Raw genomic sequence first — 25,633 nt, 5'->3', positions numbered from 1 at the left:
GCTGTACACCTAAAACTAATATGATATTGTATGACAACTGTACTTCAATTGTATTCAATAAATAAATCAATTAATTAGGGACAACAACAACTCTTTATAGAGTCTTTCATATAGTAAAAGCTCAAGAAAATGACAGGAAAAAAACCCCATGTTATTTAACAAATAAGCTATTTACTTCTTATGGTAACATTGTAAAGAAAGATTTTTTAAAATTTAAATTCAATCAATTAACATATAGTGTATTCTTAGTTTCCGAGGTAGAGGTCAGTAATTCATCAGTCTTATATAATACCCAGTGCTCATTACATCACTTGCCCTCCTTCATGTCCATCACCCTGTTACTGCATCCCTCCCACCCCCCTCCCCAAGAAGAAATTTTTATACTTGAGGAAATCGAGTCAACTATGTAGTTCATGTTTGAAGATTGTTCCCTCTGTGGTTTAAACTGGATCTTGTCCCTACACACCATGCAGTCATTCAGGGTGTGTGCTGATTGGTTTGTAAGCAGATCCAATGGAGAGGAGAAAAGGATGCTGGCGGAAGGAAGAACATATAGTCTGAAATCTGTTTTTTACTTTTTAAAAAAGATTTTACTTATCTATTTAAGAGAGAGAGAGAGCACAATTTGGGGAGAACAGAGGGAGAGGGAGAAGCAGACTCCCCACTGACCAAGGAGCGAGATGTAGTACTCAACCCCAGGACCCTGAGATCATGACCCGAGCCGAAGGCAGATGCTTAACCGGCTGAGCCACCCAGGTGCCACTGAAACAGATTTCAGTTTGAGTATGGCAGCAGCTCAGCAGAAGCACCGCCTGTAACAACCCTCGACTTTCCTCCCTCTGCCATAGACCTGTGATAATCACTGGCAGAAGTTCATTGAATTGTCCTGCAGATTTAGTCTGTCTTCTGCAAGGCTGGTAAAACGAATGAACCTTGCACTCCAGATGTCCCTCACGGAACCTGCGGTTTTGTAGTTGAGAATCCGGTTCCTTCCTAAAGTCTCCCCCGCTTTGGGAGCTTGCCCACTGTTCTTAGCGCTGGCTGAATGGGCCAGACCCGTCTTTTCTGCACTGAGGGGCTAATCTGTAGGTTTTTTTTTTTGTTGTTTTCCAGCCTCAGATGGCTTTTCTTTGTTGCCTTGTCAGGGTTCTTATTTTATAATGCCTGGAGCAATTTTTAAAATCTTTTGTTTATATTCTCTATTGTACCCCACGCTCCAGGTGGAGTCTTTGTTTGTGAACAGGTGCTGGCCAGCGGGCTCCCTACAACTCTAGGGCTCTCTGAGGCAGGTGACCAGACCGCCCAGGTTGTCTGAGATGTGAAGTCTGACAACCCAGCCACCGCACTTTTGGGCCAGGAGGGAAGGAGGCCTTACCCCACGGGCCTCCCCACAGATAGCAAATACATGTGGCTTTGGCAAAGCAAGTAGAAGTGCTCCCACCTCACCTGGCATGAAAAGACACTCAAGGGAGACACAATATTCCAGTGATGGAGAGCATGGGACAGCACATGAAGCTCTAAGTCAGATGTTGGTAGATGAATTCTTATTGGAACACAGCCACGCTCATTCAGGTGGTATAGCCTGTGACTGCTTTCCTGTTAGAATGATGGAGGGGAGCAGTTTCAACAGACAGTTCCTGGCCCACAAAGACTAGGATATTTACCCCTCTGGCCTTTGACTATAAGGGTTTGCAGACCAGTGCTCTAGAGACCTAATTTGGAACCCTTTCGTTGGCACTCAGCAATCAGAAATCCTCCTAAAGCAAAGGTGAGGCACAGCCCCAGCAGGGACCAGGCCTCAGGGGACATTTGGTGACCAGTGTCCCTGTTGTTTGTCCCTATTCATGCAAGGATGGACAGTGTCTACACCTTAAAATTTTTTATAAATTTTTAATTATTTTATTTTTATTTTTTTTAATTAAGTAGGCTCCACGCCCAATGTGGAGCTTGAACTCACGACCCTGAGATTAAGAGTCACATGTTCTGCCAACTGAGCCAGCCAGGTGCTCCACCTTAAAATTTTTAAAAATTGAAATAACATATACATAACATAAAATTTACCATTTCAACCATTTTCTTAAAGATTTAATTAACTTATTTATTTTTAGAGAGAAAGAGAGCATGAGCTGGGGAGGGGTAGAGGGAGAGGAAGAGAGAATCTGGAGCAGACTCTGTGTTGAACATGGAGCCCTGAGATCATGACCTGAGCCAAAACCAAGAACTGGATGCTCAACTAACTGAGCCACCTAGCACCCCCTCCCTTTTAACCATTTTTAAGTTCAATAGCATTACATGTACTCACATTTCTGGACAATCAGTCCATCCCCAGAACTTCTTCATCATCTCAAACCGAATGTCTAAGCCTTTAACCATTTCTCCTATCTTGACATTTTCAACAGTTAAGAGCCCATTTCTCTCATTCATCATGACAACTCATGAGTCACTAGTGTCAGCAAAGAATATCCATTTTTGATAGCCTGCTAAAGAGCAAATCCTCTGTGTCAACGGCATCTGTGTGGCAGAAAGCAGAGGGAGCTGCCTCTTTGGTGTGTCCAGCTAACCAACTGCTCCCAGAGCGTATATTCTTGAGAGCATGTGGCCGGATTCAAGCTGAAATCAGCTGGCACTCACACGCCTGCACACTGATAATACTGAAGCAATTTAAAGTAAATCACTATAACCCACATCAAGCATGGTTTTGGAGGCTTAGCAGGTGCTCCGTAAATATTTCCTGGGCAGAAAATAAGGAAAAGAATGAATGAATCTATTCTGAAAGCAAGAGTAAAGAAATTGTCTTTCAGATTTAGGCTTTCATTGGCCACATTCTCAAGAATCTCACACTTCCATTTTGTGGTTCTCTTTCAGGAACAGGGTTGTTTTAATAATTCTTCCAACATTGATAAGAACAGTTGTTTTGAACTGGGCATTGTCAAGGGGTGTCCCAAAGTCCTGCTTTTCCAGCCTTCACATGTTGTGTCCCTGCACATCTCTCCTTCCCACCCCAGCTTCCTTGACCTGGGCATGTTCAGATTTCCACTAGAGCTGCCTCGTGAAGGGGGATGGAGTTCTATCCTGATTAAAAATGTGGGAGACTTCTCAGGTTCTCCTGCACAGGTATGCCACTGAGAAATTGTCAGGATTTGCACTCCAGTGGAATTTAAGATGGGCCTGACCAGTTCCTCTCTCTCCCATTCCCTTCTCCCAAATCTGGTCAGAGGCCCACTATAGGGGCGGCAGAATTGGGTGTGTGTTTTCACACTGTGGGGGAATATGGGAGTGTGGATTTAGAGGTGAGGATTGGAAATAGGAACCACCTTGATTTCCACCCTAGGGAACCAGTGGCTGGAAGAAGCCTTAAAAACAACCAGAAGGGCACTACCACTGGGCAGATAGAGACTGAGGCCAGGAAGACTAAGTGGCATGGGGAGGCAGGCCAAAGTGGCCGATCACATATGTCCTAGAGGCAGAGCCCTGACAAACCTCATTTCTACATCCTCAACTAGAATGTTGAATTTCTTTTGCTTGGGTTGACTGTTGTTAAAAAAAAGGGTGGTGGGGGGGTGTTCCTGGGTGGCTCAGTCATTAAGTGTCTGCCTTTGGCTCAGGTCATGATCCCCAGGTCCTGGGATTGAGCCCCACATGAGGCTCCTGCTCGGTGGGAAGCCTGCTTCTCCCTCTGCCTGCCACTCCCCCTGCTTCTGCTCCCTCTCTTGCTGTGTCTCTCTGTCAAATAAATAAATAAAATCTTAAAAAAAAAAAAAAGACCCAGGTGGAATGTAGCTCCTACCACAGATATTATTTATTTATTTATTTATTTTAAGAAATGGTTATCAATTATTTAATTCTTGATAGAGGAATGGAAATAAATCTCAAAACCAAATATTGTTCAGTCACTTGAGGAAACTATAGAATAAAGACCCAACAGTTTTGGCTAATGAAAAAACAAGATGTATCCACCTCTCCCCACTTGGCTGACCCTGGCCTGTGTTGTACAGTTCTGCAGACAGCTCTTAGCACAGGTCAATGGAGTGAGGTAAAGCTGAAAAATGATGAGCTCTAGAGAGTATTCAAGCGTGTTTGCTGACTGTATTGCATTTGTGTTTGCTTACTGCCATCTTTCTGTGTTTTGACGTAATTCCAATCTATACATCCCTGTAAAAGGCAATCGATTTCCAGGCAAAAGTCTTTAACACCAACCAACTAGAGTCAATCCATTCTCTGTCACATCTGCAATTGAAGATCAATCCAAGATGGCACAAAGCCCCCAGAAGCAAGAGGTGCTGCTCCGCAAAGGGACTGTGTACCTCCCTTGATGGTACTAAGTGAATGAGCTTTCATGCTGGTAAAGGTGAAGAGACCAGAAACATCATGCCACAGGGATACGATGTTTGTTTGTTTTGTAAGATTTTATTCTTTATTTGACAGAGAGAGAGCAGGAGAGCACAGGCAGGGGGAGTAGCAGGCAGAGGGAGAGGGAGAAGCAGGCTCCTGCTGAGTACAGAGCCTGATGAGATGCTGGATCCCAGGACCCTGACGATTGATCTCAGGATCCTGGGATCAAGCAAAGATAGACGCTTAACTAACTGAACCACCCAGGTGCCCCAGGATATAATGTCTGAAATGAAAGGGGGAGCAGATCCCATTGGAGCATGCACACTAAATGCAGCAGAATTGAAGAGAAAGTGTCACATACGAAGCCCATTATAATAAGAGGGAAATATGAAATCAAGGTTATCAAAGCAACCCAGCTGCCCATTGGGGCCCATGGAGCCAATGGAGAAGCCACCCTCCAGGTGGTGCTCATTCTGCCAATTCTCCAGATTGAGGCCCAAGCCCGTGAAGCAGATGAGCCCTCAGCATCACAGGTGACAAACTCAGGCCACACGGCAAGACAGAGGCAGCAGTGTTTGATCACCCCTGCTTCTCAGTCAACAGTGAAGCACCAGAGATCTCCACCTTCCCAATCAGTTACCACAAACTGGCCAGGTGGAGGGGTTGTGATGCCCCAGGGTTGGCACGCAGTGGCCATCCAAGATGTATACCTTGAGGGAGCTGTCGTAGCTGCCAGTCACACTAGGGAGCCCATGGCAGTGCATGGCCACTGAGAGAGGAATGAGATTGGCCAGATCAGCCCCAAGGATGCTCAGCACAAAACAATCAGGCCGCTAGGGCTGCTGTGGATCTCCTTCAAAAAGCCTTTCTGAGTGAAGACTTGTATATAGTAGTTGCCTCGGTCAGCAACCAGCTTCTCACCTTGACTGGTCACACAGAGACTGACTGAGGATTGAACATGCCTGGAACGCTGCCTTAGTCCCCATCTTTCTGAGAAGGAGGCACTGTGGGATACTGGCAGCAGTCTCCAAACCCAGTACTGAGCAGGTGAGGGCCCAGGGCTGGCCACCACTTCCTCGGGACTCGTCCATCTCTCTAAGTGTAACTGAGTTGGAGGTGGCAGAGGTTGCAGGCTCCAAAGCCTAGGAATCCTCCATGTTGACTGTCTGGAGCTTTTTTTTTTATTTTTTTTTAAGATTTTTTTATTTATTTGACAGAGAGAGAGAGAGAGCACAAGTAGGCGGAGTAGCAGGCAGAGGGAGAGAGGGAGAAACAGGCGCCCACTGAGCAGGGACTTGACTCAGGGCTCGATCCCAGAACCCTGGGATCATGACCTGAGCCCAAGGTAGACGCTTAACAGACTGAGCCACCCAGACACCCCTTTCAAGGGCTTTTTAACAGCCTGCCTGATTGGGGGGGTGGGAGGGGCACATAGCCAACCTGAGGAAGCTTCACGGTCTGTAGAGGAAGCTCCCAAGGCAGGCTGGCGGTGAGCTCTGGGTCCTCCTCATCAGCTCTCTCCTCCAGTAGCCCTCCATCTGCCTGCTTGATCTTGGCCAGGAAGTGGTCACAGCGAGACACAGCCTGCACCTCTGCCATGGTAAGCAGGTAAGTCTGCTCCTCTACCACTTGACTATTGGATTTCTCAACCTCAGCCTAAGAGCCTGTGAAGAACGTTCGAGAGCGAGTCAGCTCTTCCTGGACCCAGTGCTCCTCTGGTCTTATTCCTGGAGAACTGCCTTATGCCTTGCCTGAAGGTCCTGGGAGACCCCTTCCAAGGCCACCTCCCTCCCCTGCAGCTCCCCCCTAAACTCCTGCCGACTTCTCTCCAAAGTCCTGACACCGCCCCTCAGCTGCATTTTGGGCAGGGAGTGGCCAGTGGCCAGAGGGTGGGGGTCCACCTCCGGGCCAGGCTCGCACAACACCACAGCACAGCTCCCACAGCCACCGCCCACGAGACCCGCGCAGGAGCAGCCCCACAGCCTTACAGACCCGACTGTGTCAACGATCTTCAGCACTTTCAGGCTGTCTGTCAGCAAGGTGAGGCTGGTTATACGGGTAGGGTTGCTGCACAAGGCACAGCGGCCACCACTACTGGCCAGGAGCTTCTCCAGGCACTGCCGGGAGATGGTATGGCCACCGTGCGGGCATTTGGGCCGCTGCTCCTCTGTGAAAGACTCCTCGCAGATCGGGCGCTTCAGCGCTTCCCCGACAGCGTCCAGGTTCAGGTGAGAAGCTGCTGCTGCTGCTGCTGCAGTGGTCACTGCGCTTCCCTTGAGGGATCCGCTAACACAACCCAGAGCTGAAGAGTTTGGTGTTCATGCTCCAGAGGGTCAAATCCTGCTGACCACCTGTGGCTCCCACGTGTCCACTGCCACCTTCTACCACAGACGTTTGAATAAAGATATTAGGAGTTGGAAGGGACTGGGGACGTCTATGGGAATGGGCTGATCTGGGGACAGTGATAGGAAAATAATAGTGACAGGGACATGATATATAAACACAGATAAGCAAATAGCCCCACTGCCTTCGATATTCAGTGCCTGACCTCCTGCCCTTCCTTCCCTGACAGGGGCCTTGCAAGTTGGGGGGCAGTACCCTCTGTCTTTAACTTTAGCCCTCCTTGTGCAATAATTCGTTGCATAGGCATGGGTTCATATATTCCTGTCTTACTGATCCAAAATCCGGGAGTAAGAGGGAAATATTTTTTTAAAAAATTAATTTTGACATGAATTAACTTAAAACTTGCCTTGTCTTCAAAGTTTGACCCTTCCGGGCTATAGCTGGTTCCTGGGTTTGCTTGCATTGATGGGCACAGACCCTGGGTCATTTAGGCTAATGTGATCATCTGCCTCTTCATGCCCAGGTAATCATCTCAGTTTTCCCTCCCTTTGACTTGAGTTGGGGAGGGCTGGGAGAGAGAGGAAGGGAGAGGGAGAGAGAATGAATGTGTGACTGGAGCTGAGTTATCTTGGCATCTCTCTTTAAAAGGAGTTGAAGACTAACATTAACTTCTGACAGGGAAGTATTCATAATAATTTAGAGTATTAAATTATAGCTAATTATAACTTTTTTGTTTGTTTCTGAAAGCTAGAAATAAGCCAACAAGACGTTGGGCCAAGTTTGTATTATACTTGTCTCTTGGGCAGTCAGTGTTACAGATTAGTGAGGTAAACCAACTAGGTCAGCTGATCTTCTTTTTAATTTTTCCTTTTTTAAAAAGTAAAAGCTGGAGAAAGGAACTGTGACCTCTGAGGCTGTTTAGATTCTGTGCAGTTTTCTGGAAAACATCTTCATTGTTCAGGGTGAGAGGTTGAAGGTTTATTTTTATGCATCTCTGTTTTTAGCTGCAGATCAACATTGCTGGCTCACGGTGGAAGCCCCTTTGTATGAAACATCCCTTATTGCTTCTGTCCCTTGAGCATAGCATGTGCCAAATTATCATTCCTAATAGGCTGGTTGATCTTCTGGAGAGAGGAAACATCTTGATAACTCCCTGAGATATGTTATGTCAGAGAAAGTGTGTCATGGATCCTTGACAGCTCACACAAGGGCATCATTAGGGATGGAATGCCAGGTGCCAGGCCTTCCAGCTCACCTGCTCAGGGACTGTTACCCATCACATCTCATTACCCAACTGTGTACACTTGGCTGCCATTTTCTCAAAGACACTTACGCAGTGGTATTTGGTAACGACGTCAATTCTTTTCCTGTCTGACCTAGAAGATTACAGTGACTCAATGTTGGCTGGTCAACCTTAAAGATTAAATCGAGGACATTGGCTTAATGATTTTAACAGCTAGTGTAAAGGATTTCCCAAGTGTGAGAATCATAAAATAAAATAGGGTTGGGAATTTTATTCAATCTTAAAGAGAAAGTAAGTAACAGAGCTCAAGGTTTATTTTATGATTGTATTCCTTTAAAAAATAAGCTTCACATTTTAAAAGAATTAAACAGGAATAAGATATAAGAGTCCAATGGATAATCAGCCTACCCTAAACTTATAAAATGCCCTACTGTGTGAATGGATATCTGATTGTATGTTGGAAACTATGCAAGAATCACTATTATCCTATGATTATGATAATTATATTCTTAGTTGAATTCCTTTGGGTAAAACTTTTATTTGCTCTAGTTCAGTGTCTCTCAGACGTTCATATGCATAAGAATCTCCTGGGGAGTTGTTTATAATGCAGATTCCTGGGCCTTATCCTGAGATCTCAGTAGATATGGAGTGGTCTCCAAGAATTTAAGTAAGCACTCTTGCTGATTCCAGTGCAAGAGTTGAGATGGAGACTTTTTAGACAACACTTAACCACCCTCTGGATGCTGATAGAAAATTGAGTAAAAAAAAGGATTAATTAATTGCCAATGGCAAGTAAGCTTTATGAGTATACTGCCCTGAAAAAAAGATGCTCTTGAACTCTTTTACTCCATCTAGTATTCTAGAGAGACATACAGCTTGAAAAGAAAAGAATAGAGCCCTGGCATAAGATTTTTCTGTAGAGCTTGGTATATGGTTTAGAAATATTTAGAAATACGTCCTATAAAAAAAAATCCTACCTGGAATATGCTGGGAACACGTCTATGATACAAGCCCTAGGATTCTGCATCCCAGCTTGAATGTATCTGGTGTAGAGAACTTCATTGGTTAGCCCACAGTCTTTGTTATCCTGCCTGAAAATGGTGGGGCAGGAGCATTGGTGTTGGGGATATGGTCCTGCTCAGGTAGGACTGGGGAAATGTCTGGGCAAGCTGGCTGCTGGGCTCTGAGTCACCTCATGGAACTCTGTGTGGGTGCTGGGTTGCTGCACTCATGTAAAAGAGAAGGAGAAAGATGATTGTTAGCAAACTCCATTTTTCACCAAAAAATCTTATCATTTCTCTTTGAGGAGAATCAGGCCAAATGATCTTACTTTTAAAATGCTGAGTATAGACTTTATGGATGGAGAGAAAGGCAAAAAAAAAAAAAAATGTCAACAATATAAATGCTTCTTTTCTATTGGAATTTATTTTTCCTGCCGCTGTTTTGGAAGGCAACAATCATTTCAAACTTCTTGGAAAAGTGGGGATGCTATATAAGATGACTGATTCCATCCTCAGTGTCTTCTGAGTCCTAAATCAATTGCCTACTTGAGGTGGACACCTCACAGAAACCGTAAGCACAATGTGCTCAAAAGTAGGTGTACTATTAAAATCCCAGTGACATCTTTTGCAGAAATAGAAAAAAAATTCTAAAATTCATATGGAATCTCAGGGGATCCTGAATACCTAAAGTAATTTTTGAAAAAGGAGAACAAAGTTGGGAGACTAATACTTTCTGACTTCAAAAACAGAGTACAAAATCAAGGTACAGTATAGTACAATATGGTATAGCATGGCATAAAGCCACATAGAACAATGGAATAGAATAGACAGACAGAAATAAACCCTTGCATATATGCTCAAATGATCTTTGAGAAGGGTGCCAAGATCATTCAATGGGAGAAGGGCAGACTCTTCAACAAATAGTGTTGGGAAAGAAATAGTGTTGGGATATCCATTTGTGGAAAAAAATGCAGCTGGATCATTTTCTTACATTATAATAAAAAATTAACTCAAAATAGATTAAAGACCTAAATGTAAGACCCCAAACTATAAAACTCCTAGAAGAAAACGGGGGAAAATCTTGATGACGTCGGATTTGGCAATGATTTCTTAGATATGACATTGAAAGTACAGGCAACAAAAGCAAAGAATAGACAAATAGGACTATGCCAAACTTACTTTTGTGTGTCAAAGGACACTATTAGCAGAGTGTAAGACTGCCTATGGAATGGAAGGAAGTAATTGTGTTTTGTAGTCTTTCATGAGATGGTCAGCCAGGTTCAACCAAAAAGGGACAAGGAGAGGGCAGGAAAATAAGAGAAAATAAGCATGCCTCTTGTCTAGAGACAAGAGGCATGCTTTGCCATGCAAGGCTGCATGGGGGAAGTGTCAAGGGAGCCAACTCAACCTAGCAGATGAGGGGGCTGAGGGACACTAATGCCTTTACTGGGGAGTCAAGATGGAGTACACAAACAAAAGGCATGAAGGGATTTCATTGGTGCATTTGAAAGTCATTAGGTCACAGTTAGGGGAGGACAAGAAAGTAACTCATGGCAGGGACCAGCCTTATCACAGTGGTGCAACTGGTCACCTGGGCAAAGTCTTCACAGCCTGTTTGTGAGGTTGTTGAGGCAGCAAGAAAGTATGAAGTTGAAAAGTTTACAGTACAATTTGGAAATCATTTATCTGATAAAGGGTTAATATCCAGGACATATAAAGAACTCTTACAACTCAGCAACCAAAAAAATCAAATAACCCGTCAAAAAATGGCCAAAGAACTTGAATAGATATTTCTCCAAAGAATATACAAGTGGCCAAAAGACAAATAAAATGTTACTCAATATCACTAATCATTAGAGAAATGCAAATAAAAACTATGAGGAGATATCACCCTGCACTGATTAGGATGACTTCTATTAAAAAAGAAACAAACAGAAAATAACAAACATTGGAAAGGATGCAGATAAATTGGAACCTTTATGTGCTATTGGTGACATTGTAAAATGGTGCCACCACTATGGAAAACAGGATGACTGTTCCTCAAAAGATTAAAAAAAAAAAGAACTACCATTTGATTCAGCAATCTTATTTCTGGGTGTATATCCAAAATAATAGAAAATATGGTCAGGAAGAGATATTTTCACACCCATGTTCATAACAGCATTATTCACAATAACTGAGAGGTGGAAGCAACCCAAATGTCCTTTGGTGGATGAATGGATAAACAAAATGTGATACATACATACAATGGAACGTTATTCAATCTTAACAAGGAAGGAAATTCTGTCACATGCTCCAACATGGATGAAACTTGAGAACATTATGCTAAGCGAAATAAGTTGGTTGTAAGAAGAAAAATACAGCATAATTCTATGTATATGAGAAACATAGAATAGTCAAATTGATAGAGAAAGCAAGTAGAATAGTGGCTGCCAGTTAATGAAGGAAGGGGGAAATGGGAAGTTATTTTTTAATGTGTACAGAGTTTCAGTTTTGCAAGATGAAAAAGTTCTGGTGATGGATGGTGATGGTTGCACAACAAGGTGAACATACTTAGTACTACTGAGCTGTACACTTAAAATATTAAAATGTTAAAAAAATCCCCATAACTAGGTGTATCATTGTGACCTCTTTCTTCTCTGTACCATGAGGATTATTTGTTGTAAGTCACCAAACTAACTAAATGATGTAAGCAGAAAAGGAATGGATTACACACACACTGTTTAACTGATTTGACTTTTTCCCTATCTTAGCATGTCTGGTATCAGAAACCATCTCACAATGTCACATCTGATATTCATTTGTAGTGGGTGAAGTAGATGCTGCCCAGATCTTCCCTTCGAGTCTATCTTCTTGGAGTGGTGATAGAGGACAGCTCTCAGCTGGGTGTCCTTTTCTGTGATTTCCCTGCTGTTGGGAGGATCTCCCTCACCCAAGGCTACACTCCACATTCAGTGACTAGTCTACACGGGAGTTCAGAGTTCTGGCTCCCTTCATGAAAGACAACTCATGCTGAGTTCCCTAACTCTGTTGCAGCTTAACTTCTCCCAATCCTGGGTCCTGCTGTCCTCATTTGTTTGCTATATTTTTCTGAGAGCCTTCCTCAATCAACCTTCTATACTCAGATCTTCTTGGAGGTTTTTTTCAAGAGAACCTGGCCTGACGGCTTGTCACCTTTTGATTGAGAATCTCTTTTTCTTTCTTAATGTTCCATGAAATAACAGTGTGACTGAACATTAATGGTGCCTTAGATTCTATAAAGTAAACTAGGAATTAAACAAGTTAAAGAGTGGAGGAGGTAGAGAAACAAACTGGTGGAGACTAGAACTCAAAAGGCCTTGTACACCACCATTCTATTGAGCTTAGACCTTGCCTTGAAGGAAAGTAACATAAGCAAATTTGGTTTTTGGAGAGATCTGCCTGGTTTGAGGGGTGAGTAGTAGATGGGAAAAGATCAAGGTTTGGAGCAGAGGAAACAGAACAGGGGTGTTGTTATAGTTTACAGTAGGGAATAGTGGTGGTAAGTGATGCTAAGGAGTGGGTGGATGCAAGTCTTTCTAGAAGTGGAATTTACCAGATTGGGTGACCATTATGGCTAGGCAGATCTCTGGAAAGAAAAGACCCTGGCTTGGATACCACATTTCAATAAGCCTAAGATGTGATTGCAGGGTATACCATGATTTTATGTGCCACTGACAAAGAAAAAAATGTTCCCAATCAAACTATGGCCTGTTCTGGAAGGCAGCTATGCTCACCACTATACCACCAACGCCGACTATGGCCTGTTCTGGATTTGAAGACACATCCCAATCACAAATATGTCAGAAATTGTGTTTATGAGAATAGTGTAAGATATCTGTTCTAGAACGTTTTCTTGCATTCCTAAGATTATGTTAGATACTCCTCTGAGTGTTTTCTAGCAATTGCTGTGCTTAGTCTTGTTATAGGCATCCTGTTATCCTGATAGTGCTATTTTAAGCTTCATGGACAAACATCCATGTGCCTGGCTCAGCTGGATAAAAATCTGACCAGATCTCTTATGTTGTTTGTTGTCTCTTGTCCAGTTGGTGGTGGGCTCCTTGGCAGAGCACCATTGCTTCCCCAGTAGCTGGTGCATCACCTGACATACTGAGCACTATAAATGTTTGTTGTGAGGATGAATGAACACATTGAAGGACTCTTCTCTTGTAGTTGAGGTCCAGTAACTCACACTGGTCCAGATGCTTAGAACTTTATGCTTCAATGGCACCTGGGTGGCTCAGTGGGTTAAGCCTCTGCCTTTGGCTCAGGTCGTGATCTCGGGGTCCTGGGATCGAGCCCCACATCGGGCTTTCTGCTCAGCAGGGAGCCTGCTTTCCCCTTTCTCTCTGCCTGCCTCTCTGCCTACTTGTGATCTCTCTCTCTGTGTATCAGATGAATAAATAAAAATCTTAAAAAAAAAAAAAAAGAACTTTATGCTTCAGTGATTTTAAGAGAGCATGCCTCAAGATTTTTTGCTCCCTCTGACCTTTTTGAGCTTAACTCCTGGATCAATCTGCCCAAACCACTGCTATAATTTTACCAGGGTCAAAATCTTTTAGGGGGCATCCTTGTCACCCCCTAAGACAAGTCCTGTGTTTACTGACTCTTACCTGTCTAGTTCTGGCTCATCTTTCTAAACTCACTTTTTAAAAGATTTTATTTATTTATTTGAGAGAGAGCACGAGAGAGAGAGGATGAGCAGGCCGAGGGGGAGGAAGAAGCAGGCTCCCTGCTCAGAAGGAGCCTAATGGAAGACTTGATCCCAGGACCCTGGGATCATGACCTGAGCTGAAGGCAGACGCTTAACCTACTGAGCCAGCCAGGTGCTCCTCTAAACTCACTTCTTCTTCTTCTTCTTCTTTTTTTTTTTTTTTTTAAAGATTTTATTTATTTATTTGACAGAGACACAGCAAGAGAGGGAACACGAGCAGGAGGAGTGGGGGGGGTGGGGGGAGTGGGGGAGGGAGAAGCAGGCTTCCCGCCGAGCAGGGAGCCTGATATGGGGCTCGATCCCAGGACGCTGGGATCATGACCTGAGCTGAAGGCAGAGGCTTAACCCACTGAGCCACCCAGGCGCCCCTAAACTCACTTCTGGTAACTTCTCTCCATCATTATTTGCTCAGAATTCTTTGAGTCATTCTTGATTTCATCTTTGCTTGGCTATCATCTCAGACTTGAATATTTACTTGTTTTCTCTCACCAGATCATAACCACACACTAATACCCACTGTAGATCCCAGTTTATCCTGAAGATTTCTTTACAAATTTATGTCTTACCTCCTGTAACAGTTGTAACTTGTGCCATCTAACTTAGTATGTCTCTTTTATTATGCTTTAATCATTCATGTCTCATCTCCTTAATCATATGGGAAATTCTTCATGGGTGAGAATTTTCTAACATCTTTATATACTTTTGCCCAAACACCGCATATGGCAGTTAGAAAATATTTGGAAATTGGGGCACCTGGATGGCTCAGTGGGTTAAAGCCTCTGCTTTCGGCTCAGGTCATGATCCCAGGGTCCTGGGATTGAGCCCTCCATTGGGCTCTCTGCTCAGCAGGGAGTCTGCTTCCTCCTCTCTCTCTGCTTGCCTCTCTGCCTACTTGTAATCTCTGTCTGTCAAATAAATACATAAAATCCTTTAAAAAAAAAGTTTAAAAAAAAGTAAAAAAAAAAAAAGAATCCTGCTTGGGATTTTTTTGAAAAAAAAAAAAAAAAATTGGAAATAGCCTGGTGAACAAAAGAGTGGATGGCAATCTCCTGGGAGGGAAGGGAAGTGTTCCTGAGACATTCTAAGTGAGATAATATAGAAGAAACAGGCAAGGTAGTAAATTAAACATCATCTATTGATTTTAATTTTCATATAAATAAATATCTACATAGCTTTAAAATGGTACCTGGAGCATTATATTGAAAAATAGTCGTCCCGGTTTTACTCCCCAGGGACAACTTCTTTCAACTCTTCCAGATGTATATATATATATTTTTAATTAGAAACTCCAAATTTCTAAATAACATGCTACTAGGTTATTTTTTCATGAACCAGTTTTCTGCATAGGTTTCTATTGTAGTAGGATCCCATGTTCCCTTTTTTCTTGTTGATTCCCTTGTTTACTGAAGCACCCCATACAGTAGCAATCTGAGAAGGTATATATCAGAACTGTCTCTCTCTCGCTCTCTTTCTCTCTTTTATTAAGACTATTTTTTTGAGCTGTTTTAAGTTTACAGCAAAACTGAGGGGAAAGGACTGAGATTTCTTGTATTCCCCTGCCCCCACACATGCACAGCCTCTCCATTATCCATCTCTATCACTAGAATGGTAAATTTGTTGCAGCTGATGAGCCCACACTGACCCATCATAATTACCCAGTCTGCAGTCTGTTATATTAGAGTTTATTTTTGGTGTTATAAATTCTGTGGATTTGGACAAATATCGTATAGAGCACTTTCACTGTCCGAAAAATTCTCTGTGCTCTACCTATTCATCCCTTCCCATCCACCCCCAAACCTCTAGTAACAGTGATCTTTTTTACTGTCCTCATAATTTTGCCTTTTTAAGGATGTGATATAGTTGGAATCATACAGTATGTACCTTTTTCAGACTGGCTTATTTTACTTAGTAATGTGCACTTAAGCTTCTTCCATGTCTTTTCATGACTTAATAGTTAATTTCTTTACGGTGCTGAATACTATTCCACTGTCTGGATGTATCACCATTTATTTATTCATTCACTTATGGAAGGACATCTTGGTTGCTGCCATGTTGTGGCAATTATGAATAGAGCTGCTACAAATATCTGCATTCATGGACAGACGTTTTCATCCCCTTTGGGAAAATATCAAGGAATATGATTGCTGGATCATATGCAAAAAGTATGTTTAGTTTTGTAAGAAATTGCCAAACTGCCAGATTTTTTAATAAGAAATCTTCCAAAGTGACTGTATTATTTTGCATTCCCACCAACAATGAATGAGAATCCCCATTGTTCTACATCCTCATCAGTGTTCTGAATTTTAGTCATTCCAATAGGTTGTGTGTGGCATCCCATTTAGTTTGAATTTCTCTAATAGCATATGACGTGAAGCACCTTTTCTTTGCTTATTTGCCATCTTCTTTGGTGAGGTGTCTATTTGGATCTTTGGCCCATTTTTAAAAACCTACTTTTTTTGTTGTTGAGTTTTAAGAGTTACTTGTGTGTTTTGAGTAATAGTTCTTTATCACATGTATCTTTTGCAAATATTTTCTCCCAGTCTCTGAGTTGTCTCTTTATCTCTTGACATTGTCTTTGGCACAGCATAAGTTTATAATTTGAATGAAACCCAGCTTATCCATTTTTTCCTTCATGGATTGCACCTTTGGTCTTTTATCTGAAGAGCCATCATCAGACTTAAAGTCATCTAGGTTTTCTGAGAGCTCTATTTTTTTGGTCTTTTCATGTCTGTAAAGGTTTTTATTCTGTCTTCATACTTTACTTATAATTTGACTGGGTGTAGAGTTCCTTTGGAATTTTGAAGTCATGTAACACCCAGCTTTGTAGTTGAGAATCTGATGACATTTGAATGCTTTTTCCTTGGATTGTTACCTGCTTTACCTCTCTATCTTCCCTTTACATGTAAGGAACAACATTTTCAATGATATGCCTTTGCATGAATTTAAAAAATTAATTGTGGTGGGTATGTGTTGGGCCCTTTCAAGCCACTAAATCATTGGAGAAATTATTCTGGCATTATTTTTTTGATTACCCCCCTTTCTCTGTTTTTTGTTTTTTTCCCAGAGTACTACTTATCAGATGTTATAATGTCTGAATTGATCCACTAATTATCTTATTTATTTCCTACTTTCTATATATTTACATTCTCATTCTACTTTCTGGATATTTATTGGATTTTAACTTCCAATATTCCATTGGATTTTTAAAATTTCAGTTCTGATATTGTGCCATCCATGATCTCTTCTTTAATATTTTAAAATATATATCATCTTCCTAATATATAATCTTGGGGCACCTGGATGGCTCAGTTGATTGCATGTCTGACTCTTGGTTTTGGTTTGGGTCATAATCTTAGACTTGTGGGATTGAGCCTCACATCCATCTGGCTCCACGCTCAGCAGGGAGTCTGCTTCCCTTCTCCCTCTGCCCCTCACTGCTCATGTACTTTATCTCTCTGGAATAAATAAATAAATCTTTAAAAAATATATATGTATATGTATATATTCTCTTCTTTCTTTGAGGTAATTACGACTTCTATTCTGTGCATTTTCTTTGCTTCTTTTCTATTCTCTTCTCTCTCTTCTGTTTGTTTCAGTCTTGGTGATAAATATTTTCCCTTGGCCCCACGAATCTATACTCAAAGTCACTCAGATTCATCCATCTGCTTTTTGTCAAGGAAGCTGTATCAACAACAGACTCCTGTGCCCTTTGGATTCTGTGTGGGCTGGGCCTGTGGGAAAGCTGGACAGAAGAGAATGAATTTGGGGTCTTGGCTCCCACAGACAACCCACCGCCAAGATTCTCCTACCAAAAGCCACAGTTCTGGGTGATTAGACTCTCCATACAACTACATTCTCCAGATTTTGGCAACTCCTCCTTCCTACTTACTCACCCTGAGCCTTGTTTATTTTTGCCAACTGTCCCTTCATTAAGTTATCCTTAAATTTCCAGATTTGGGTGTGCCATCTGTTTTCTTTTAGATTTCCAACTGCTATTGTCATTTTTGTATACAACGATTTCTTCAAAGGCATGGTGATCTTCAGCTGTCCCTTCATAGCTAAGAGCTGGTGGGAAGTCCTGTCATATTGTAGGGGCTTGTTGCCTGATGAGCCTCACTATAAAGAAATAGGGGACAATCATTTCTTTCTTTCTTTCTTTCTTTCTTTCTTTCTTTCTTTCTTTCTTTCTTTCTTTCCTTTTTTAAGGTTTTATTTATTTATTTGACAGAGCTCTCTCTGTCACAAGCAGGGAGAGTGGGAGAGGGAGAGCAGGCTTCCTGCTGAACAGGAAGCCCAATCCGGGGCTTGATCCCACAACCCTGGAATCATGACCTGAGCCGAAGGCAGACATTTAATGACTGAGCCACCCAGGCTCCCTGGGGACAATAATTTCCTTGGTGTACTCCCAAATGTCACCATCTGGATATATTTTCTCTTGGACTTTCATCAGAGAATAATAATACTCTAATCTCTCATTGATGAAGGAATGGTGGGAGAGGTGGCCCTAAGCATGGATAAGAGGAGAAACAGCAGAGGGCTAGAACACAAAGGCCCACAGGTGGACCTGCACGAGACACGCCATGTGGGAATATCTTCTTCCAGCCTGTTCCTGGCTCTGGTCTTGGAGGGGAGGATGGGGAGGAGCTACCCCTGCTGTGGGATAATGTGAGGCAGACTTAGGGTCTGGGTCTTCTGTGTCCAGAATTTCACAGTTTCCTGTTTTGAACAGCACCATCTCCTTGCCTTCTGTGAGAAGTTCCCTGGGATGAACTGGCCTGCTAAGTCGGTTACCTTCTCCCACATCGTATCTGCACAATTTTCTGACATTTCTTGTCTGAAATTTCTTGTCTCCTCTTCGTTCTTTTTATAATTTTGGGTATATGTATTTTCTCTCCTGTCATTGTGGCAGGATTTTAGAAAAGGGAAGATGGGCACCGAGGTGGCTCAGTTGGTGAAGCAACTGTCTTCGGCTCATGTCATGTTTCCAGGGTGCTGGGATTAAGCCCTACATCTGCTCCTTGTTCAGCAGGGAGCCTGCTTCTCCCTCTCCCTCTACCAGCTACTCTGCCTGCTTGTGCGCTCTCTCTCTCTCTCTGTGTCAAATGAATAAATAAAAATTCTTAAAAAAATAAAAAAGAAAAAAAGAAAAAATTGGTTTTCTTCAAAATTTAAAAAAGAGAAGAAATGAATTTTTATAAAAGCCATTGATTTGGAAAACAACAACAACAGCAACAACTTTGTAAGCAAAAGCAAGAGGCAGTATGGTTCAAAAATAGATCCAGTTCTGTGACTTTATTTCCTTCCCTGTAAAAAGGAGAGGAGTGTAAGATTAAAAAAAAAATTATTTCTTTATTTTGGGGAGAGAGAGAGAGTGTGTGTGTGCATGTGCCTGTGAGAGAGTGTGCAGCGTGTGGAGGGGCAGAGGGAGAAGGAGAGACAGAATCTCAAGCAGGCTCCCTGCTGAGTGCAGAGCCCAACGTGCAGCTCCATCCCATAACTCTGAGATCATGACTTGAGCAGAAATTAAGAGTTGGACGCTCAACTGACTGAGTCACCTAGGCACCCCAGACAGCACCTTCTTTACAGAAAGTTAAACTAGTTACTATTACAGAGTGCTTAAAACAGTATACGGTACATAGTAAGCACTACTTATAAAAAACAGCACAACACATTTGACTTCAAAATATTCTGTTAATAGAACATTTGTGAACAATAAGACCCTGGTGCAGGGTTTTGAGACTCCTTTACACAGTCCCTGGGAAGCTGGTTCTACCAGGAGCTGGGGTTGTACCAATCCAGAGACAGATCATTTGGGGTCACAGCTGGGTGGAACAGGACGAGGAAGGTGGGCAGATAAATTCTGCTGCCCTTTCACGGAACAGGCATGAAGAAGAGGCTGAGGCAAGCCTGCAGGAGAGGGAAGGGGAGAAATGGGCTCCCCAGGTGCTCTTATACTTTTGGGTGATGCTCAGGCTGGAAGTTGCAACTTGGACAACATTGTGACCTGGAAGGACAGGAACCTGCCCAGAATGCTCTGGTAGAACTCATCAAAAGACCACCTGTCGGAACAGGAAGTAACTATGCACTTGCAAGACCTACTGCTTAAAGCAGTGTTGTTGAAAACATAGAAAGGATTTGAGAAAATAAATCAGTACATGTTTAGGCTGTGCTGAGCATCAGAAATAAGTGTGAGATGTTTTAAAGAATAAAAGACAAGATCAACTTTGTTTGATTTCAGATGCTCAGAGCAACAGGTGAATATTGTGAACATGGCCTGGTTTAATTGTGAAAATACTGCCTCTCTAATGATCTTACTGATTCATCCAAGAAATATTAACTGAGCACCATATCCATGAAAGACAGTGTGACAATGTTACAAGGAAAGATCCAGCTGTCCTTTTCTCTAAGGGGTTTTCATCTAAAGGAGACATTAGCATAAGTCCCTGAGTCAAGGTAGCATATGATGTGTAGTAAAGTTCATTGATGTGATAGAATTTAGTGGAAGAAGAAATAACTATAAACTGAGCTGATCAGTAAGAATGTGGGACCAATGGGATAAGACCTGCGGTTTTGTCCTCTCTGCTTTGAGTCCTGGCCACTGACTCACCCTCCTGTCAAGCTATGTGTCCAAAGCAGCACTGAAACACATGTGTTCCTGCAAGTCACCCCATGTCTGCCTCCAGACCTTACAGCAGCTGATCCTTTTTCTTGCAGTGCTCTTCCTCCAGTGGCCAGGGTCAGGGAGCTCCCCAACCAATGAAGTCTCAGCTTTGATGCCAACTTCTCTGGGGACCCCTCTGACCACCTGTGACTTGAGAAGGGACATTGTCCCCCTTTGTATAATAATTTAATATATGCCAGCCAAACAAAGTATTCATATCTTTATTGAATTCAGTTAAAACCGACCTGCATGGTATACTGTGTAACATTCATTATATACACAGGACTTAGGCAGTGAAAGATAATTCTAGATGTGCTGATTACCCAACTATTAGTAAACTATGAATAGTGCCAGTGATGTCCAACATAGATTAACAGTCTGTCTCCTAAATGTAAGGGCCTTTTGTTTGTTTGGTTTTTTGTTTTTGTTTTTGTGTTTTTTACATATTCCTCTAGCACCCCTGCTTATCAATTGCATTACTTAGCACACTGTATTATAATTGGACATCTAAACACTGGATCTCTTGTTAGATAGTGGGCTCTTTGTGGTAGGTCTCTTTGACAGACAGTTGTCATTCCAGCACTGGTACCTGACACAGATTCATGTTGAGGGCATACTAGGCAAGGAGAACAACAAAAGGAAAATGTGTGTGGATGTGTGTGCATGTGTGTGTGCGCACACATGTGTGTGGCAAGGCAGGTTCAGCTTTGTACCTGGGGGGAGCAACCAGTAAGCTGGCATGGGTTCCCAGGGGCAGACAGTGGACAGTGGGTAGGGAAAGCAAGTCCCAGCTTGTGGATGAAGGTGGTAGTCTATGGTTTGAAAATTCCTCTTTGCCTCGATCCGTGGTTTGAGAACCAGTAGCAGCGACATCACCAGGCAGTTTGTCACAGGCTCCACCCGGGCCCCACTGGATCACAGTGGCCTTTTCCCAAGCTCCTCAGGGGACTTGCTTGAACCTTCAAGTGTAAGAAGCATGCCCCACCAACTTTACTGGTAATCATGTCCAACCGCTACTTACTTCAACACTCCTAATACTTTTATTATATTGAATTTTCCATTCCTCTTGCAAATTGTTGAAAAAGAGAAAAGATTGAAAAAAAAAACCCAAGAAAATAATTTCCTTTCAGAGAGCAAAGATTGTTTTTCTTTATCAAAAAATTTTTAGATTTATTTATTTGAGGGGAGTAGAGAGAGAGACCCCACAGAGGGAGAGGGAGAAGAGGCTCTCTGCCAAGCACAGAGCCCGATGTGGAACACTACCCCAGGACACTGGGATCATGACCTGAGCGGAAGGCAGACACTTAATGACTGAGCCACCCAGGTGCCCCAAGACTGTTCTTCTTTATCAAAACTTGTTTAGGGGCACCTGGGTGGCTCAGTTGGTAAGTGTCTGGCTTTGGCTCGGATTATGATCCCAGGGTCCTTGGATTGAGCCCCACATTGGGCTCTCTGTTCAGTGGGAGGACTGCTTCTCCCTCTCTGCTTGTGTTCCCTCTCTTGCTGTGTCTCTCTCTGTCACATAAATAAATTCTTAAAAAAACTTTTTTAGATTTATTTATTGGAGGGGGGGTAGAGAGAGAGACCACACAGAGGGAGAGGAAGAAGAGTTCTCTGCCAAGCAAGGAGCCTGAAGTAGAACACTTTCTTCCTCTGGCAGAGCAGAGCCAGACTAAATGAGTTCGTATAACATTTTAAATCTGATTTAAGGAAATCAATGCCTGATTATGAGCTTGTGGAGGGTGGGACTGGATTGTTGTAGTCAAGCCAGAGCTCAGGAATCTAGCACTGCTCCTGTCCTGGCACACACAGATGCTCAGTAACTGATGTAGTCAGTTTATACATTAAATTAATTTATTTATTATTAATTTTAGGAAAATATTTATTTATTTACTTTAGAGAGAGGAAGAGAGCAAGAGCAGGAAGAGCAGAGGGACAGGGAGAGAGAATCTGAAGCAGACTCCATGCTGAGTGTGGAGCTCCACAGGGGGCTCGATCTCATGACTCTGAGATCATGACCTGAGCTGAAACCAAAAGTCAGACGATTAACCAACTGTGCCACCCAGGTGTCCCTGATGTTATCAATTTTTTGGCTTATTTTTTTATTATGCCCCTACTAGGTAATGTGGGCTAGGGTTATAATGACCTATGGGATAAGGTGCCTGTTCTTAAAGCTCTTAGAGACAGAGGTAGGGACAGTTATGTAGAATAAATTTTTCTTTTTTAAATTTGGGAGCCTTGCTGGACCCATATACAGAAGTCAGTGAGAGAGATAGTGCTTATTTCCTTGAAGATCCTGGGGGATTGGACTGAGTCAGGAAAGCCTTACTAGGGCAGATGAATTTTTTCTTTTTTAAAGACTTTATTTTTAAGTAATCTCTACATCCAATGTGTGGTTTGAGCTCACAGCCCCAAGCTCAAGAGTTGCATGCTCTACCGACTGAGCCAACCAGGTGCACCTAGGACATCTGAATCTTAAAAAATGACTTGGTGTTCAATCAGTAGAAAAGGATGCGTAAGTCCTGTGTTGGCTTATTGTTTTCATTTGCTCTGGTAACGGATATTTGGAATTATGTTCTTTTAAGATTTTGGGATTGAATATGTGTTTCAAATTCGCTGGTAACCTCTAGTTTTTTGAAAATTCACTTTATTTATGCCAAAATGTAACTTTCTGATTAAAAAAAAAAAAAGAAGAAAGAAAAATAAAGAGTGCCTTTCAAGTAGTGCTGTTTCATAGAGCTTTCTGTGATGATGGACATCTGTGCTGTGGAGTATACAGACACTAGGTACATATGACTCCTGGGCACTTTTAATCTGACCAGTGTGACTGAGGAATGGAATTTTAAATTTTGTGACATTTTAGTCAATTTAAAATTTAAATAGCCACATAATTGATTTTAATTATTTATTATTTAACTAATAATAAATAAATAACTTTAATTAGGTTAAATTTAAGTAGCCACCTATAAGATAAACTAGTGTCTATCTTATTGGATCATGCAGCGTTAGAACACTAACAAAGATCCACTGGGCATCACAGTTTAACAAGACAATGGAATTCAGGGGGAAAATAGATGAAGAAGAGATGAGATATAATTTCCTTGAAATATTGAAGGTTTTTTGGAAGCATGGGTGTCTCAGTTGTTAAATGTCTGCCTTTGGCTCAGGTCCTGATCCCAGGGTCCTGGGATCAAGCCCTGCTCAGTGGAAATCCTGCTTCTCCTTCTTCCTCTTCCCCTGCTTGTGTTCCCTCTCTTGTTGTGTCTTTCTCTGTCAAATAAATAAATAAAATCTTAAAAAAAAGAAGAAAAGAAATATTGAAGGTTTTTAATATCAAGGGGAGTATGAGCCTGGGAAAATATTAATTTCTATATTCCCCAAGACATTTTTCCCAAATGCCTGGAATATGGCAACATGGTTGACTTCCCTTTGCATAGGCAGTTATGTAGAAGATGTTCTGTGAGCAAGTGTGGTGATCAGTGTGGGAGGCATTGTTTATACTGAAAAATTTTGTTTGTTTTCCATCGAGACATTTTATTTTCACGTGTGTATTTTCAGATCCCTAGAAAAAGAATCCCAAGATTTTCCCTCCTGTGTATTATTGTAGGCTTCACAGTCCATGATATTAGCTGAGATGGTCGATACCTAAACCAAAGTAATGGGACAGGAACAGATTATTCTGCCATTTTTCTAGAATTTTCTGTCGCACATCAAACCTGGGGCTGATCATTCCACACTTATTTAATCTGCCTATAATGTTCACAACAATTTTTCCAGCTCTGTGATCATCAGTGGTTTCAAATTTGTCCATGTAACCATGCTTCATCATCACAGCTGGAATCTGGAGGGTGACTTTGGAGCATGACCTCATAAGAATTTTTGGGCATTCTTTATGCTCCTTAGAACATCAGCCAGGACGTTTATGTACACTATTATGGTGGCCCAGGAAGATGGCAGAAAGAGGTGGACAATTTTGATTATCCATCTGTACAAAAGATGTTTTAATAACAAGAGGTTTGCAACTTGTTAACATGGAGGCTGCTTTTAGGCAACCAGCACCTGAGCAACGGACACCTGAGTAAGGTGGAAGGCTCAGTGACCCCGGGCGGAATGCAAACAGACCCCTTAGGTGACCCACATCAAATCAACCATAAACCCTAGCTGGCCAATGGGTTACTTTACAGCCAGGCACAGCTACCAAAAAAGGAAAATTCCATATGTTCCCATACCCCTTAACTTCCCCTTTTAACTGCAGCCCTCTACCACTGCCTCATGGCAGACAGTCTCTCCTTTGCTATCTTTCCCGCAATTCCCTTGCAGGACATTCAATAAACTATCTCCTTTATTCTGCCTCTGGTGAATTCTTCAATCACCCATGCTGCTTGACCTCCATTTGATTGGCTTGCAATTTTAAAACGTAGATATATATTACCAACGTCCAACTAACATTTGTGAGTGGCAACAGCAAATGCATACTGAATAGGAATTGGGAAAATATCAGGAATACTTGCTTTTTAATGGCTTAAGGGGTTCAGGAGTCTCTCTCTTAACAAGATAGAAACTGTTCTCAGCTCTTCCAGGACTTTTTATAGGGTTTACAGTTTTCAGTCTTATTCTCTTTACATGAACAAGTTGATTCGGGCTCAGGTGAAGAAATGAGTAATTTTGTATGTCATTATGTTTTGTGTACATTATTCATAACCCCTTCATTTCTTCAGCAAACAATGGTACCTTCATGAATTTAACTCAGTGGGCCTCAACATTTTTTAAAAAATATTTTATTTATTTATTTGGGAGAGAGAGTGAGTGAGCGAGCGAGCGAGAGAGCGTACCTGAGCACGGGCAGAGGGAAAGGGAGAAGCAGACTCCCTGCTGAGCAGGGAGCCCAATGTGGGGCTCAGTCCCAGGACCTTGGCTGGGATCATGACCTGAGCCAAAGGCAGAAGGCAGATGTTTAATCGACTGAGCCACCCAGGCACACCGCCTCAACCTTATTTTTAGCTCTAGTACATTGGAGAGCGGGGAGCACTTCCCTTTGGGTAAGAAACACTGTCTAGAGCAGGTGTCAGGAGAGGGGAGGGGGAGGAAGAAGTGGCCTTCAGGAGAGTCCTAGGGAGGGTGAGGGAGTCTTAGGGAGAAGAGAAGGGCAGGATTTATATGGACTATTTCTTCAACTTTGAAAAGGACTCACAAAAATATGTACATACTTTTGTCTTTCTACCACTTAGATGCAGGCATTCCTCTGGGAAGAACTGTGTAGTTGGGCAGGTGGAAGAAGAAAAGAAACCGACTTTTCACAGCTTATCTTGCTCTTCCGTTTG

General features: G+C 42.4%; 1 pseudogene across 1 annotated transcript in view; it reads right to left on the bottom strand.

Annotated features, from left to right (window-relative positions):
* Nucleotides 1–4,685: 4,685 nt before the first annotated feature.
* Nucleotides 4,686–25,633, bottom strand: part of LOC308341614 (E3 ubiquitin-protein ligase TRIM32-like) — a 35,414-nt pseudogene continuing 14,466 nt past the window's right edge. The window contains exons 2-3 of the transcript in view: nt 5,711–6,605; nt 4,686–5,498 (exon numbers count right to left, since the gene is read on the bottom strand). The product of the transcript in view is annotated as an E3 ubiquitin-protein ligase TRIM32-like (transcript). The remainder of the gene's footprint in view (nt 5,499–5,710; nt 6,606–25,633) is intronic.

This window comes from Martes martes (assembly GCF_963455335.1).
Source record: "Martes martes genome assembly, chromosome: 4".
Lineage (NCBI taxonomy): Eukaryota > Metazoa > Chordata > Mammalia > Carnivora > Mustelidae > Martes > Martes martes.
The sequence above is the reverse complement of the archived record's forward strand: the minus strand, read 5'-3'. Positions and strand labels throughout refer to the sequence as shown.